We start from the raw sequence: 18,325 nt of genomic DNA on the forward strand, positions 1-18,325 counted from the left end.
TTTGAACAGTACAGTATAGTGTTTATTTTTTATATGCACTGGGAAACATAATTTTTTATTTGCACTGGGAAACCAAAAAAAAATAATAATGATTTGACTTAGTTGATTGAGATAATCACTTTACTGAGGCAGTCTGGAACAAAACCCACAAGACCTCTGAAGTTTATCTCTACTGTACTATATACATAAAAGTTGCTAAGAGAGTAGATCTTAAAATTCCTTACAATACATGCATAAAAAACAGAGGCAACTATATGAGATAGTAGATGTATTAACATTTTTATGTAGATTATATTGCAATACAGATGTATACCAATTTATCAAATGGTACAGAATTTACACAATGTTAAAAGTTTGCAGTGTTATAAGAAATCATTTCTTAAATTTATAAATTATAATATGTCAATTATTTTTCAATAAAGCTCGAAAAAACTTTTTGTAGAATTAATCTATTTTTCAAAAAAGGAATTAAGGAAGTAGAAACTGCAACTAACTCTGAAATAATAGAATACAAAATCCATTTTAGTTATATACACTGTGACAAACACTCTTAGTTAGTTTACAATGAAGGAATACTTATGAAGCATGAAGGATGGTCTATAAATAAGGCTGAAAGAGCTCAGTTTTAAGGTTTAAATTTAAAATCTTCTTTTGAAATACTAAACTGACCACCCAGTTTTCCAAACATAAATGTCTTAACTGCATGAATTTATTTCATACAACTCTATAATCTAGTTTCATAAGAAAGCAGCATGCAAATTTTGAATAAGACAGACTTGCTTAAGTTTCTTTATGTTCAACAGTAAAGGATACTTCCCTAAAAATAAATAAAAGAAAAATCAGCATATTTATTATGATAATTATTATTCATAATGAGATTCATATTGAATTAGGGAATATATATCCTCAGAGGGGGTAAAGTAAAATGAAATTTATTTTGGTAAATGTGTCTATGAATAGTCAATACAATGCCTCAATATAAATGAATATTATCATTTTGAACAATTTAATTACTATTATTAGAATTATTATAAGTATAAAAATAGCTATCATTTTAGCATGGAATGGCTCCTTCCCAAGAGTGGATCAGGCGCCCTGCCCACCTCATCCCTTCATGTCTCCTTAGCAGCCAGGCTTCTGATTCTCTGCACTGGGAGCGGGTGACACTTGTATTGCCACCGGCCGCTGTGCCTACCAGGGCCGGCTCTCCTGCTTCGCAATCGTTTTCCGACTGGAAGGCCAATGGCTCTTGCTCTTCTCCCCAGGCAGCTTGCATCACCTTCTCCAGACATGCTCCTAGGGAGCGTAGTGAATAACGTGTCCCTTTCCTTAATGCTCTTTGCACAGGCGCAACAGCGCTTCTCTCGGGCAGAGGGGATGCCCAGGCAACGAGGATTTCGCTCCATGCGGGTTTATTACACCGTGCTGACGAGACCAGCTCAGGCAACAGGAGCATCCCTCAGACCGGACTCTGATATCCCAATGAATGCTGTCCTTTCCCAGAGTGGATCCCAGGGCAAATTGGCTTTCGCTCTATGCGGGTTTCTCCCATCATGCTGCAAATACTAGGCTAAGGCAAGCAACAAAGGCAGCCCCCAGAACCGACTCTGATTTCCCAGCGACTGCTATGCTTTCACAGAGGTTTTCAGCTTGGCACGAACTGAACTTCGCTGATGCTCCCTCAGAAAGGCTTTGGTGATCGCTCTGTCGCGGCAGGGAAGAATAGCTGCGGGAGAGCTGGTGCCTCTTGGGACGTGCTTTCCCCCGCCCCAAGTTCACGCCCGGGGTTCACCTTGCTATGCCGAACTAAGCAGACACAGTCACAACCCTGCAGCAGCGTGCGTGTCCTAGCATGGCACTCTATGCCTATTACCCTCTCCTGGGGTAGGTAAGGCTTTGACTTTTGCTCTGCGCCAAGGCAGACTCGGGGTCTAGGCCAGTGCCTTCACCACAGGAGAGAGGAGGCGACAGGATCACTGCACACGGCCCGTGAATTGGGATGGGGAACTGTGGGGGACTGTCTCCACTCCTTTCCCGGCAGGGCATGCCACATCTTGGTGGAAGACGGCATCTGATTGCCCGTTTCATCAGGGGGGTTGTTTCTGCGTGACCCGGCTATGGCACCCGGTGGAAACCCAAGTATGCCCTTGGCAGAAGTGGCCAAGGAGATGCTGTCCCCTTGGGACTAGAGGCACAGGACAGGCTTGCCTTCAGCCCAGACTCCTTCCTCAGAGTGGAGCACACGCCTCTACCCTAGGCGTCCCTTCATGTCTTTTAGTAGCCAGGATTCCATCTCTCTGCACTGGGAGCGGGTGACACTTGTCTTACCACCAGCCCGCCTTTCGTGCCCCGGTAGGCTATCCTACTTCCCGAGCGTTTCCCGACCCCAAGGCCAACGGCTCCTTCTCTTCTACGGGGGCGGCGTGCTGCGCCTTCCCCACACTTGGCTTCTCTCTCAGGCAGAGGGGATGCTAGGGCAAAGAGTATTTCGCTCCATGTGGCTACCTTCCACCGAGCTGCAGGGACTGGCTCTCGCAAGGCGCAGCAGCATCCACAAACCCACTTCTGATTTCCCAAAGAACGCTGTGCTTTCCCTGGGGAGATGCCCAGGCATAGACGCTTTCGCTGTATGCGGGTTTCTCCCTCCGCGAGAATGGGCTCAGGCAAGCAGTAGCAGCCCGGAGAACATTCCTCAGCGAATGCTGTGCTTTCGCAGAGGCTTTCGCTTAGAGCGAACAGCACTTCGCTGCTGCTTCCTCAGCAAGGCTTCATTCGCGTCAGGGAAGAAGAGCTGCGGGAGAGCTGGTGCCTCTTGGGCCTTGTTTTCCCAGACTCCATGTGCACGTCCTGGTTTCACTCTGCCAGGCCGAACTAAGCAGACAAAGCCACAACCCTGCAGTAGCATGCGTAGCCTAGCATGGCACTCTATGCACACTACCATCTCCCAGTGTAGGCATCGCTTGGCCTTGTACTCTTGTGCTCAGGCAGACTCGCGGACTAGGCCCGTGCTTTCCCCACAGGAAAGAAGAGGTTACAGGATTCCAGCACACCGCCCGTGTACTGAATAGGGAGCTTTGGGGGACTGTCCCCACTCCTTCCCCTTCAATCCCGTGCCTCCTCCAAGCTTCCACATCCTGGAGGAAGACGGCATCTGTCTCCCCGTTATTTCAGGGAGCTGTTTCTGGAGTTCAGCGTAGGCGGCTGGTGGCTAGGGCATCTCTGCCCCAGGTTCAGGTGGCCAAGGAGCTGCTGTCTCCTTGGGACCAGAGGCTCAGGACAGGCATGCTTTCTGCCGAGACTCCTTCCCAAGAGTGGATCACGCGCCCTGCCCACCTCATCCCTTCATGTCTCCTTAGCAGCCAGGCGTCTGATTCTCTGCACTCGGAGCGGGACACTTGTATTGTCACCGGCCGCTGTGCCTACCAGGGCCGGCTCTCCTGCTTCGCAATCGTTTACCGACTGGAAGGCCAACGGCTCTTGCTCTTCTCCCCAGGCAGCTTGCATCACCTTCTCCAGACATGCTCCTGGGGAGCGTAGTGAATAACGTGTCCCTTTCCTTAATGCTCTTTGCACAGGCGCAACCGCGCTTCACTCAGGCAGAGGGGATGCCCAGGCAACGAGGATTTCGCTCCATTAGGGTTTATTACAGCGTGCTGAGGAGACCAGCTCAGGTAACAGGAGCATCCCTCAGACCGGACTCTGATATCCCAATGAATGCTATCCTTTCCCCGAGTTGTTCCCAGGGCAAATTGGCATTCGCTCTATGCGGTTTTCACCCATCATGCTGCAAATACTAGGCATGCTAAGGCAAGCAACAAAGGCAGCCCACAGAACCGACTCTGATTTCCCAGCGACTGCGATGCTTTCACAGAGCTTTTCAGCTTGGCACGAACTGAACTTCGCTGCTGCTCCCTCAGAAAGGCTTTGGTGATCGCTCTGTCGCGGCCGGGAAGAAGAGCTGCGGGAGAGCTGGTGCCTCTTGGGACGTGCTTTCCCCCGCCCCAAGTTCACGCCCGGGGTTCACCTTGCTATGCCGAACTAAGCAGACACAGTCACAACCCTGCAGCAGCGTGCGTGTCCTAGCATGGCACTCTATGCCTATTACCCTCTCCTGGGGTAGGTAAGGCTTTGACTTTTGCTCTGCGCCAAGGCAGACTCGGGGTCTAGGCCAGTGCCTTCACCACAGGAGAGAGGAGGCGACAGGATCACTGCACACGGCCCGTGAATTGGGATGGGGAACTGTGGGGGACTGTCTCCACTCCTTTCCCGGCAGGGCATGCCACATCTTGGTGGAAGACGGCATTGACTGCCCGTTTTGTCAGTGGGGTTGTTTCTGCGTGACCCGGCTATGGCACCCGGTGGAAACCCAAGTATGCCCTTGGCAGAAGTGGCCAAGGAGATGCTGTCCCCTTGGGACTAGAGGCACAGGACAGGCTTGCCTTCAGCCCAGAGTCCTTCCTCAGAGTGAAGAACGCGCCTCTACCCTAGGCGGCCCTTCATGTCTCCTTAGTAGCCAGGATTCCATCTCTCTGCACTGGGAGCGGGTGACACTTTTCTTGCCACTACCCCCCTTTCGTGCCACGGTTGGCTATACTGCTTCCCGAGCGTTTCCCGACCCCAAGGCCAACGGCTCCTTCTCTTCTGCGAGGGTGGCGTGCTGCGCCTTCCCCACACTTGGCTTCTCTCTCAGGCAGAGGGGATGCTAGGGCAAAGTGTATTTCGCTCCATGTGGCTACCTTCCACCGAGCTGCAGGCACTGGCTCTCGCAAGGCGCAGCAGCATCCACAAACCCACCTCTGCTTTTCCAAAGAATGCTGTGCTTTTCCTGGGGAGATGCCCAGGCATAGACGCTTTCGCTGTATGCGGGTTTCTCCCTCCGCGAGAATGGGCTCAGGCAAGCAGTAGCAGCCCGGAGAACATTCCTCAGCGAATGCTGTGCTTTCGCAGAGGCTTTCGCTTGGAGCGAACAGCACTTCGCTGCTGCTTCCTCAGCAAAGCTTCATTCGCATCAGGGAAGAAGAGCTGCGGGAGAGCTGGTGCCTCTTGGGCCTTTTTTCCCAGGCTCCATGTGCGCGTCCTGGTTTCACTCTGCCAGGCCGAACTAAGCAGACACAGCCACAACCCTGCAGTAGCGTGCGTAGCCTAGCATGGCACTCTATGCACACTACCATCTCCCAGTGTAGGCCTCGCTTGGCCTTTTACTCTGGCGCTCTGGCAGACTCGCGGACTAGGCCCGTGCTTTCCCCACAGGAAAGAAGAGGTTACAGGATTCCAGCACACCGCCCGTGTACTGAATAGGGAGCTTTGGGGGACTGTCCCCACTCCTTCCCCTTCAATCCCGTGCCTCCTCCAAGCTTCCACATCCTGGAGGAAGACGGCATCTGACTCCCCGTTATTTCAGGGAGCTGTTTCTGGAGTTCAGCATAGGCGGCTGGTGGCTAGGGCATGTCTGCCCCAGGGACAGGTGGCCAAGGAGCTGCTGTCTCCTTGGGACCAGAGGCTCAGGACAGGCATGCTTTCTGCCGAGACTCCTTCCCAAGAGTGGATCACGCGCCCTGCCCACCTCATCCCTTCATGTCTCCTTAGCAGCCAGGCTTCTGATTCTCTGCACTCGGAGCGGGACACTTGTATTGCCACCGGCCGCTGTGCCTACCAGGGCCGGCTCTCCTGCTTCGCAATCGTTTACCGACTGGAAGGCCAACGGCTCTTCCTCTTCTCCCCAGGCAGCTTGCATCACCTTCTCCAGACATGCTCCTGGGGAGCGTAGTGAATAACGTGTCCCTTTCCTTAATGCTCTTTGCACAGGCGCAACCGCGCTTCACTCAGGCAGAGGGGATGCCCAGGCAACGAGGATTTCGCTCCATGCGGGTTTATTACACCGTGCTGACGAGACCAGCTCAGGCAACAGGAGCATCCCTCAGACCGGACTCTGATATCCCAATGAATGCTGTCCTTTCCCAGAGTGGATCCCAGGGCAAATTGGCTTTCGCTCTATGCGGGTTTCTCCCATCATGCTGCAAATACTAGGCTAAGGCAAGCAACAAAGGCAGCCCACAGAACCGACTCTGATTTCCCAGCGACTGCTATGCTTTCACAGAGGTTTTCAGCTTGGCACGAACTGAACTTCGCTGCTGCTCCCTCAGAAAGGCTTTGGTGATCGCTCTGTCGCGGCAGGGAAGAAGAGCTGCGGGAGAGCTGGTGCCTCTTGGGACGTGCTTTCCCCCGCCCCAAGTTCACGCCCGGGGTTCACCTTGCTATGCCGAACTAAGCAGACACAGTCACAACCCTGCAGCAGCGTGCGTGTCCTAGCATGGCACTCTATGCCTATTACCCTCTCCTGGGGTAGGTAAGGCTTTGACTCTTGCTCTGTGCCAAGGCAGACTCGGGGTCTAGGCCAGTGCCTTCACCACAGGAGAGAGGAGGCGACAGGATCACTGCACACGGCCCGTGAATTGGGATGGGGAACTGTGGGGGACTGTCTCCACTCCTTTCCCGGCAGGGCATGCCACATCTTGGTGGAAAACGGCATCTGACTGCCCGTTTCATCAGGGGGGTTGTTTCTGCGTGACCCGGCTATGGCACCCGGTGGAAACCCAAGTATGCCCTTGGCAGAAGTGGCCAAGGAGATGCTGTCCCTTGGGACTAGAGGCACAGGACAGGCTTGCCTTCAGCCCAGACTCCTTCCTCAGAGTGGAGCACACGCCTCTACCCTAGGCGTCCCTTCATGTCTCCTTAGTAGCCAGGATTCCATCTCTCTGCACTGGGAGCGGGTGACACTTGTCTTGCCACCAGCCCGCCTTTCGTGCCCCGGTAGGCTATCCTGCTTACCGAGCGTTTCCCGACCCCAAGGCCAACGGCTCCTTCTCTTCTGCGGGGGCGGCGTGCTGCGCCTTCCCCACACTTGGCTTCTCTCTCAGGCAGAGGGGATGCTAGGGCAAAGAGTATTTCGCTCCATGTGGCTACCTTCCACCGAGCTGCAGGGACTGGCTCTCGCAAGGCGCAGCAGCATCCACAAACCCACCTCTGATTTCCCAAAGAATGCTGTGCTTTCCGTGGGGAGATGCCCAGGCATAGACGCTTTCGCTGTATGCGGGTTTCTCCCTCCGCGAGAATGGGCTCAGGCAAGCAGTAGTAGCCCGGAGAACATTCCTCAGCGAATGCTGTGCTTTCGCAGAGGCTTTCGCTTGGAGCGAACAGCACTTCGCTGCTGCTTCCTCAGCAAGGCTTCATTCGCGTCAGGGAAGAAGAGCTGCGGGAGAGCTGGTGCCTCTTGGGCCTTGTTTTCCCAGACTCCATGTGCGCGTCCTGGTTTCACTCTGCCAGGCCGAACTAAGCAGACAAAGCCACAACCCTGCAGTAGCATGCGTAGCCTAGCATGGCACTCTATGCACACTACCATCTCCCAGTGTAGGCCTCGCTTGGCCTTTTACTCTGGCACTCTGGCAGACTCGCGGACTAGGCCCGTGCTTTCCCCACAGGAAAGAAGAGGTTACAGGATTCCAGCACACCGCCCGTGTACTGAATAGGGAGCTTTGGGGGACTGTCCCCACTCCTTCCCCTTCAATCCCGTGCCTCCTCCAAGCTTCCACATCCTGGAGGAAGACGGCATCTGACTCCCCGTTATTTCAGGGAGCTGTTTCTGGAGTTCAGCATAGGCGGCTGGTGGCTAGGGCATGTCTGCCCCAGGGACAGGTGGCCAAGGAGCTGCTGTCTCCTTGGGACCAGAGGCTCAGGACAGGCATGCTTTCTGCCGAGACTCCTTCCCAAGAGTGGATCACGCGCCCTGCCCACCTCATCCCTTCATGTCTCCTTAGCAGCCAGGCTTCTGATTCTCTGCACTCGGAGCGGGACACTTGTATTGCCACCGGCCGCTGTGCCTACCAGGGCCGGCTCTCCTGCTTCGCAATCGTTTACCGACTGGAAGGCCAACGGCTCTTCCTCTTCTCCCCAGGCAGCTTGCATCACCTTCTCCAGACATGCTCCTGGGGAGCGTAGTGAATAACGTGTCCCTTTCCTTAATGCTCTTTGCACAGGCGCAACCGCGCTTCACTCAGGCAGAGGGGATGCCCAGGCAACGAGGATTTCGCTCCATGCGGGTTTATTACACCGTGCTGACGAGACCAGCTCAGGCAACAGGTGCATCCCTCAGACCGGACTCTGATATCCCAATGAATGCTGTCCTTTCCCAGAGTGGATCCCAGGGCAAATTGGCTTTCGCTCTATGCGGGTTTCTCCCATCATGCTGCAAATACTAGGCTAAGGCAAGCAACAAAGGCAGCCCACAGAACCGACTCTGATTTCCAGCGACTGCTATGCTTTCACAGAGGTTTTCAGCTTGGCACGAACTGAACTTCGCTGCTGCTCCCTCAGAAAGGCTTTGGTGATCGCTCTGTCGCGGCAGGGAAGAAGAGCTGCGGGAGAGCTGGTGCCTCTTGGGCCTTGTTTTCCCAGACTCCATGTGCGCGTCCTGGTTTCACTCTGCCAGGCCGAACTAAGCAGACAAAGCCACAACACTGCAGTAGCATGCGTAGCCTAGCATGGCACTCTATGCACACTACCATCTCCCAGTGTAGGCCTCGCTTGGCCTTTTACTCTGGCACTCTGGCAGACTCGCGGACTAGGCCCGTGCTTTCCCCACAGGAAAGAAGAGGTTACAGGATTCCAGCACACCGCCCGTGTACTGAATAGGGAGCTTTGGGGGACTGTCCCCACTCCTTCCCCTTCAATCCCGTGCCTCCTCCAAGCTTCCACATCCTGGAGGAAGACGGCATCTGACTCCCCGTTATTTCAGGGAGCTGTTTCTGGAGTTCAGCGTAGGCGGCTGGTGGCTACTGCATTTCTGCCCCAGGGACAGGTGGCCAAGGAGCTGCTGTCTCCTTGGGACCAGAGGCTCAGGACAGGCATGCTTTCTGCCGAGACTCCTTCCCAAGAGTGGATCACGCGCCCTGCCCACCTCATCCCTTCATGTCTCCTTAGCAGCCAGGCTTCTGATTCTCTGCACTGGGAGCGGGACACTTGTATTGCCACCGGCCGCTGTGCCTACCAGGGCCAGCAGTCCTGCTTCGCAATCGTTTCCCGACTGGAAGGCCAACGGCTCCTGCACTTGTCCCCAGGCAGCTTGCTTCACCTTCCCCAGACACGCTCTTGGGGAGCGTAGTGAATAACGTGTCCCTTTCCTTAATGCTCTTTGCACAGGCGCAACCGCACTTCTCTCAGGCAGAGGGGATGCCCAGACAAAGAGGATTTCGCTCCATGCGGGTTTATTACACCGTGCTGACGAGACCAGCTCAGGCAACAGGAGCATCCCTCAGACCGGGCTCTCATATCCCAATGAATGCTGTCCTTTCCCAGAGTGGATCCTAGGGCAAATTGGCTTTCACTCTATGCAGGTTTCTCCCTTCATGCAGCAAATACTAGGCTAAGGCAAGCAACAAAGGCAGCCCCCAGAACCGACTCTGATTTCCCAGCGACTGCTATGCTTTCACAGAGGTTTTCAGCTTGGCACGAACTGAACTTCGCTGCTGCTCCCTCCGAAAGGCTTTGGTGATCGCTCTGTCGCGGCAGGGAAGAAGAGCTGCGGGAGAGCTGGTGCCTCTTGGGACGTGCTTTCCCCCGCCCCAAGTTCACGCCCGGGGTTCACCTTGCTATGCCGAACTAAGCAGACACAGTCAAAACCCTGCAGCAGCGTGCGTGTCCTAGCATGGCACTCTATGCCTATTACCCTCTCCTGGGGTAGGTAAGGCTTTGACTTTTGCTCTGCGCCAAGGCAGACTCGGGGTCTAGGCCAGTGCCTTCACCACAGGAGAGAGGAGGCGACAGGATCACTGCACACGGCCCGTGAATTGGGATCGGGAACTGTGCGGGACTGTCTCCACTCCTTTCCAAGCAGGGCATGCCACATCTTGGTGGAAGACGGCATCTGACTGCCCGTTTCGTCAGGGGGGTTGTTTCTGCGTGACCCGGCTATGGCACCCGGTGGAAACCCAAGTATGCCCTTGGAAGAAGTGGCCAAGGAGATGCTGTCCCTTGGGACTAGAGGCACAGGACAGGCTTGCCTTCAGCCCAGACTCCTTCCTCAGAGTGGAGCACGCGCCACTACCCTAGGCGTCCCTTCATGTCTCCTTAGTAGCCAGGATTCCATCTCTCTGCACTGGGAGCGGGTGACACTTTTCTTGCCACTAGCCCACGTTTCGTGCCACGGTAGGCTATCCTGCTTCCCGAGCGTTTCCCGACCCCAAGGCCAACGGCTCCTTCTCTTCTGCGGGGGCGGCGTGCTGCGCCTTCCCCACACTTGGCTTCTCTCTCAGGCAGAGGGGATGCTAGGGCAGAGTATTTCGCTCCATGTGGCTACCTTCCACCGAGCTGCAGGGACTGGCTCTCGCAAGGCGCAGCAGCATCCACAAACCCACCTCTGATTTCCCAAAGAACGCTGTGCTTTCCCTGGGGAGATGCCCAGGCATAGACGCTTTCGCTGTATGCGGGTTTCTCCCTCCGCGAAAATGGGCTCAGGCAAGCAGAAGCAGCCCTGAGAACATTCCTCAGCGAATGCTGTGCTTTCGCATAGGCTTTCGCTTGGAGCGAACAGCACTTCGCTGCTGCTTCCTCAGCAAGGCTTCATTCGCGTCAGGGAAGAAGAGCTGCGGGAGAGCTGGTGCCTCTTGGGCCTTGCCTTCCCAGGGTCCATGTGCACGTCCTGGTTTCACCCTGCCAGGCCGAACTAAGCAGACACAGCCACAACCCTGCAGTAGCGTGGGTAGCCTAGCATGGCACTCGATGCACACTACCATCTCCCAGTGTAGGCATCGCTTGGCCTTTTACTCTGGCGCTCAGGCAGACTCGCGGACTAGGCCAGTGCTTTCCCCACAGGAAAGAAGAGGTTACAGGATTCCAGCACACCGCCCGTGTACTGAATAGGGAGCTTTGGGGGACTGTCCCCACTCCTTCCCCTTCAATCCCGTGCCTCCTCCAACCTTCCACATCCTGGAGGAAGACGGCATCTGACTCCCCGTTATTTCAGGGAGCTGTTTCTGGAGTTCAGCGTAGGCGGCAGGTGGCTTGCGCATGTCTGCCCCAGGGACATGTGGCCAAGGAGCTGCTGTCTCCTTGGGCCCAGAGGCTCAGGACAGGCATGCTTTCTGCCGAGACTCCTTCCGAAGACTGGATCACGCGCCCTGCCCACCTCATCCCTTCATGTCTCCTTAGCAGCCAGGCTTCTGATTCTCTGCACTGGAATCGGGTGACACTTGTATTGCCACCGGCCGCTGTGCCTACCAGGGCCGGCTCTCCTGCTTCGCAATCGTTTACCGACTGGAAGGCCAACGGCTCTTCCTCTTCTCCCCAGGCAGCTTGCATCACCTTCTCCAGACATGCTCCTAGGGAGCGTAGTGAATAACGTGTCCCTTTCCTTAATGCTCTTTGCACAGGCGCAACAGCGCTTCTCTCGGGCAGAGGGGATGCCCAGGCAAAGAGGATTTCGCTCCATGCGGGTTTATTACACCGTGCTGACGAGACCAGCTCAGGCAACAGGAGCATCCCTCAGTACGGACTCTGATATCCCAATGAATGCTGTCCTTTCCCAGAGTGGATCCCAGGGCAAATTGGCTTTCGCTCTATGCGGGTTTCTCCCATCATGCTGCAAATACTAGGCTAAGGCAAGCAACAAAGGCAGCCCACAGAACCGACTCTGATTTCCCAGCGACTGCTATGCTTTCACAGAGGTTTTCAGCTTGGCACGAACTGAACTTCGCTGCTGCTCCCTCAGAAAGGCTTTGGTGATCGCTTTGTCGCGGCCGGGAAGAAGAGCTGCGGGAGAGCTAGTGCCTCTTTGGACGTGCTTTCCCCCGCCCCAAGTTCACGCCCGGGGTTCACCTTGCTATGCCGAACTTAGCAGACACAGTCACAACCCTGCAGCAGCGTGCATGTCCTCGCATGGCACTCTATGCCTATTACCCTCTCCTGGGGTAGGTAAGGCTTTGACTTTTGCTCTGCGCCAAGGCAGACTCGGGGTCTAGGCCAGTGCCTTCACCACAGGAGAGAGGAGGCGACAGGATCACCGCACACGGCCCGTGCCCTGGGATGTGGAACTGTGGTGGACTGTCTCCACTCCTTTCTCGGCAAACGCCCTGCCACCCACATCGCTGCCACATCTTGGTGGAAGACGGCATCTGACTGCCCGTTTCTCCATGGGTTTGTTTCTGCGAGTTCCGGGTATGGCACGTGGTGGCAAGCCCAAGTCTGCCCTTGGGACAGGTGACCAAGGTGATGTTGTCCCCTTGGGACCAGAGGCACAGGACAGGCCTGCCTTCTGCCCAGACTCCTTCCTCAGAGTGGAGCACGCGCCTCTGCCCTAGTCGTCCCTTCATGTCTCCTTAGCAGCCAGGCTTCCATCTCTCCGCACTGGGAGCAGGTGAAACTTGTCTTGCCACCAGCCTGCCTTTCGTTCCACGGCAGGCTATCCTGCTTCCCGAGCGTTTCCAGACCCCAAAGCCAACGGCTCCTTCTCTTCTACCGGTGCGGTGTGTGCTGAGACTTCCCCACACATGGCTTCTCTCTCAGGCAGAGGGGATGCCCAGGCAAAGAGTATTTCGCTCCATGTGGTTACCTTCCACCGAGCTGCAGAGACTGGCTCTGGCAAGCCGCAGCAGCATCCCCAAACCCACCTCTGATTTCCCAAACAACGCTGTGCTTTCCCAGGGGAGATGCCCAGGCAAAGACGCTTTCGCTGTATGCGGCTTTCTCCCTCCGCGAGAATGGGCTCAGGCAAGCAGTAGCAGCCCGGAGAACATTCCTCAGCGAATGCTGTGCTTTCGCAGAGGCTTTCGCTTGGAGCGAACAGCACTTCGCTGCTGCTTCCTCAGCAAGGCTTCATTCGCGTCAGGGAAGAAGAGCTGCGGGAGAGCTGGTGCCTCTTGGGCCTTGCTTTCCCAGGCTCCATGTGCGCGTCCTGATTTCACCCTGCCAGGCCGAACTAAGCAGACACAGCCACAACCCTGCAGTAGCGTGCGTAGCCTAGGATGGCACTCGATGCACACTACCATCTCCCAGTGTAGGCATCGCTTGGCCTTTTACTCTGGCGCTCAGGCAGACTCGCGGACTAGGCCAGTGCTTTCCCCACAGGAAAGAAGAGGTTACAGGATTCCAGCACACCGCCCGTGTACTGAATAGGGAGCTTTGGGGGACTGTCCTCACTCCCTCCCCTTCAATACCGTGCCTCCTCCAACCTTCCACATCCTGGAGGAAGACGGCATCTGACTCCCCGTTATTTCAGGGAGCTGTTTCTGGAGTTCAGCGTAGGCGGCTGGTGGCTAGCGCATGTCTGCCCTAGGGACATGTGGCCAAGGAGCTGCTGTCTCCTTGGGCCCAGAGGCTCAGCACAGGCATGCTTTCTGCCGAGACTCCTTCCCAAGAGTGGATCACGCGCCCTGCCCACCTCATCCCTTCATGTCTCCTTAGCAGCCAGGCTTCTGATTCTCTGCACTGGGAGCGGGTGACACTTGTATTGCCACCGGCCGCTGTGCCTACCAGGGCCGGCTCTCCTGCTTCGCATTCGTTTCCCGACTGGAAGGCCAACGGCTCCTGCTCTTCTCCCCAGGCAGTTTGCATCACCTTCTCCAGATATGCTCCTTGGGAGCGCAGTAAATAACGTTTCCCTTTCCTTAATGCTCTTTGCATAGGCGCAACCGCGCTTCTCTCACGCAGAGGGGATGCCCAGGCAAAGACGCTTTCGCTGTATGCGGGTAACTCTCTCCCTGAGAATGGGCTCAGGCTAGCAGTAGCAGCCGGAGAACATTCCTCAGCGAATGCTGTGCTTTCACTGAGGCTTTCGCTTGGAGCGAACAGCACTTCGCTTCTTCTTCCTCAGCAATGCTTCATTCGCGTCAGGGAAGAAGAGCTGCGGGAGAGCTGGTGCCTCTTGGGCCTTGATTTCCCAGGCTCCATTTGCGCGTCCTGGTTTCACCCTGCCAGGCCGAACTAAGCAGACACAGCCAAAACCTGCAGTAGCGTGCGTAGCCTAGCATGGCACTCTGTGCACAATACCATCACCCAGTGAATGCATCGCTTGGCCTTTTTCTCTGGCGCTCAGGCAGACTCGCGGACTAGGCCAGTGCTTTCCCCACAGGAAAGAAGAGGTTACAGGATTCCAGCACACCGCCCGTGTACTGAATAGGGAGCTTTGGGGGACTGTCCCCACTCCTTCCCCTTCAATCCCGTACCTCCTCCAAGCTTCCACATCCTGGTGGAAGACGGCATCTACTCCCCGTTATTTCAGGGAGCTGTTTCTGGAGTTCAGCGTAGGCGGCTGGTGGCTACCACATGTCTGCCCCAGGGTCATGTGGCCAAGGAGCTGCTGTGTTCTTGGGCCCAGAGTCTAAGGACAGGCATGCTTTCTGCCGAGACTCCTTCCCAAGAGTGGATCACGCGCCCTGCCCACCTCATCCCTTCATGTCTCCTTAGCAGCCTGGCTTCTGTTCCTTTGGCACTGGGAGCGGGTGACACTTGTATTGCCACCGGCCGCTGTGCCTACCTGGGCCGGCTCTCCTGCTTCGCAATCGTTTCCAGACTGGAAGGCCAACGGCTCCTGCTCTTCTCCCCAGGCAGCTTGCATCACCTTCTCCAGACATGCTCCTGGGGAGCCTAGTGAATAACGTGTCCCTTTCCTTAATGCTCTTTGCACAGGCCCAACCGCTCTTCACTCAGGCAGAGGCGATGCCCAGGCAAAGAGGATTTCGCTCCATGCGGGTTTATTACACCGAGCTGAGGAGACCAGCTCAGGCAACAGGAGCATCCCTCAGACCGGACTCTGATATCCCAATGAATGCTGTCCTTTCCCAGAGTGGATCCCAGGGCAAAGGGTCTTTCGCTCTACGTGGGTTTCTCCCATCATGCTGCAAATACTAGGCTAAGGCAAGCAACAAAGGCAGCCCACAGAACCGACTCTGATTTCCCAGCGACTGCTATGCTTTCACAGAGGTTTTCAGCTTGGCACGAACTGAACTTCGCTGCTGCTCCCTCAGAAAGGCTTTGGTGATCGCTCTGCCGCGGCAGGGAAGAAGAGCTGCGGGAGAGCTGGTGCCTCTTGGGACGTGCTTTCCCCCGCCCCAAGTTCACGCCCGGGATTCACCTTGCTATGCCGAACTAAGCAGACACAGTCACAACCCTGCAGCAGCGTGCGTGTCCTAGCATGGCACTCTATGCCTATTACCCTCTCCTGGGGTAGGTAAGGCTTTGACTTTTGCTCTGCGCCAAGGCAGACTCGGGGTCTAGGCCAGTGCCTTCACCACAGGAGAGAGGAGGCGACAGGATCACTGCACACGGCCCGTGCCCTGGGATGGGGAACTGTGGTGGATGTTGCCACTCCTTTCTCGGCAAATGCCCTGCCACCCACATCGCTGCCACATCTTGGTGGAAGACGGCATCTGACTGCCCGTTTCTCCATGGGTTTGTTTCTGCGAGTTCCGGGTATGGCACGTGGTGGCAAGCCCAAGACTGCCGTTGGGACAGGTGGCCAAGGTGATGTTGACCCCTTGGGACCAGAGGCACAGGACAGGCCTGCCTTCTGCCCAGACTCCTTCCTCAGAGTGGAGCACGCGCCTCTACCCTAGGCGTCCCTTCATGTCTCCTTAGTAGCCAGGATTCCATCTCTCTGCACTGGGAGCGGGTGACACTTGTCTTGCCACCAGCCTGCCTTTCGTGCCACGGTAGGCTATCCTGCTTCCCGAGCGTTTCCCGACCCCAAGGCCAACGGCTCCTTCTCTTCTGCGGGGGCGGCGTGCTGCGCCTTCCCCACACTTGGCTTCTCTCTCAGGCAGAGTGGATGCTAGGGCAAAGAGTATTTCGCTCCATGTAGTTACCTTCCACCGAGCTGCAGAGACTGGCTCTGGCAAGCCGCAGCAGCATCCCCAAACCCACCTCTGATTTCCCAAACAACGCTGTGCTTTCCCAGGGGAGATGCCCAGGCAAAGACGCTTTCGCTGTATGCGGCTTTCTCCCTCCGCGAGAATGGACTCAGGCAAGCAGTAGCAGCCCGGAGAACATTCCTCAGCGAATGCTGTGCTTTCGCAGAGGCTTTCGCTTGGAGCGAACAGCACTTCGCTGCTGCTTCCTCAGCAAGGCTTCATTCGCGTCAGGGAAGAAGAGCTGCGGGAGAGCTGGTGCCTCCTGGGCCTTGCTTTCCCAGGCTCCATGTGCGCGTCCTGATTTCACCCTGCCTGGCCGAACTAAGCAGACACAGCCACAACCCTGCAGTAGCAAGCGTAGCCAAGGATGGCACTCGATGCACACTACCATCTCCCAGTGTAGGCATCGCTTGGCCTTTTACTCTGGCGCTCAGGCAGACTCGCGGACTAGGCCAGTGCTTTCCCCACAGGAAAGAAGAGGTTACAGGATTCCAGCACACCGCCCGTGTACTGAATAGGGAGCTTTGGGGGACTGTCCCCACTCCTTCCCCTTCAATCCCGTGCCTCCTCCAAGCTTCCACATCCTGGAGGAAGACGGCATCTGACTCCCCGTTATTTCAGGGAGCTGTTTCTGGAGTTCAGCGTAGGCGGCTGGTGGCTAGCGCATGTCTGCCCCACGGACAGGTTGGCCAAGGATCTGCTGTCTCCCTAGGCCCAGAGGCTCAGGACAGGCATGATTTCTGCCGAGACTCCTACCCAAGAGTGGATCACGCGCCCTGCCCACCTCATCCCTTCATGTCTCCTTAGCAGCCAGGCTTCTGATTCTCTGCACTGGGAGCGGGTGACACTTGTATTGCCACCGGCCGCTGTGCCTACCAGGGCCAGCAGTCCTGCTTCGCAATCGTTTCCCGACTGGAAGGCCAACGGCTCCTGCACTTGTCCCCAGGCAGCTTGCTTCACCTTCCCCAGACACGCTCTTGGGGAGCGTAGTGAATAACGTTTCCCTTTCCTTAAGGCTCTTTGCACAGGCGCAACCGCACTTCTCTCAGGCAGAGGGGATGCCCAGACAAAGAGGATTTCGCTCCATGCGGGTTTATTACACCGTGCTGACGAGACCAGCTCAGGCAACAGGAGCATCTCTCAGACCGGGCTCTCATATCCCAATGAATGCTGTCCTTTCCCAGAGTGGATCCTAGGGCAAATTGGCTTTCACTCTATGCAGGTTTCTCCCTTCATGCAGCAAATACTAGGCTAAGGCAAGCAACAAAGGCAGCCCCCAGAACCGACTCTGATTTCCCAGCGACTGCTATGCTTTCACAGAGGTTTTCAGCTTGGCACGAACTGAACTTCGCTGCTGCTCCCTCCGAAAGGCTTTGGTGATCGCTCTGTCGCGGCAGGGAAGAAGAGCTGCGGGAGAGCTGGTGCCTCTTGGGACGTGCTTTCCCCCGCCCCAAGTTCACGCCCGGGGTTCACCTTGCTATGCCGAACTAAGCAGACACAGTCAAAACCCTGCAGCAGCGTGCGTGTCCTAGCATGGCACTCTATGCCTATTACCCTCTCCTGGGGTAGGTAAGGCTTTGACTTTTGCTCTGCGCCAAGGCAGACTCGGGGTCTAGGCCAGTGCCTTCACCACAGGAGAGAGGAGGCGACAGGATCACTGCACACGGCCCGTGAATTGGGATCGGGAACTGTGCGGGACTGTCTCCACTCCTTTCCAAGCAGGGCATGCCACATCTTGGTGGAAGACGGCATCTGACTGCCCGTTTCGTCAGGGGGGTTGTTTCTGGGTGACCCGGCTATGGCACCCGGTGGAAACCCAAGTATGCCCTTGGAAGAAGTGGCCATGGAGATGCTGTCCCTTGGGACTAGAGGCACAGGACAGGCTTGCCTTCAGCCCAGACTCCTTCCTCAGAGTGGAGCACGCGCCACTACCCTAGGCGTCCCTTCATGTCTCCTTAGTAGCCAGGATTCCATCTCTCTGCACTGGGAGCGGGTGACACTTTTCTTGCCACTAGCCCACGTTTCGTGCCACGGTAGGCTATCCTGCTTCCCGAGCGTTTCCCGACCCCAAGGCCAACGGCTCCTTCTCTTCTGCGGGGGCGGCGTGCTGCGCCTTCCCCACACTTGGCTTCTCTCTCAGGCAGAGGGGATGCTAGGGCAGAGTATTTCGCTCCATGTGGCTACCTTCCACCGAGCTGCAGGGACTGGCTCTCGCAAGGCGCAGCAGCATCCACAAACCCACCTCTGATTTCCCAAAGAACGCTGTGCTTTCCCTGGGGAGATGCCCAGGCATAGACGCTTTCGCTGTATGCGGGTTTCTCCCTCCGCGAAAATGGGCTCAGGCAAGCAGAAGCAGCCCTGAGAACATTCCTCAGCGAATGCTGTGCTTTCGCATAGGCTTTCGCTTGGAGCGAACAGCACTTCGCTGC

Source organism: Mustela lutreola, chromosome 3 (genome assembly GCF_030435805.1).
Source record: "Mustela lutreola isolate mMusLut2 chromosome 3, mMusLut2.pri, whole genome shotgun sequence".
NCBI classification, from domain to species: Eukaryota; Metazoa; Chordata; class Mammalia; order Carnivora; family Mustelidae; genus Mustela; species Mustela lutreola.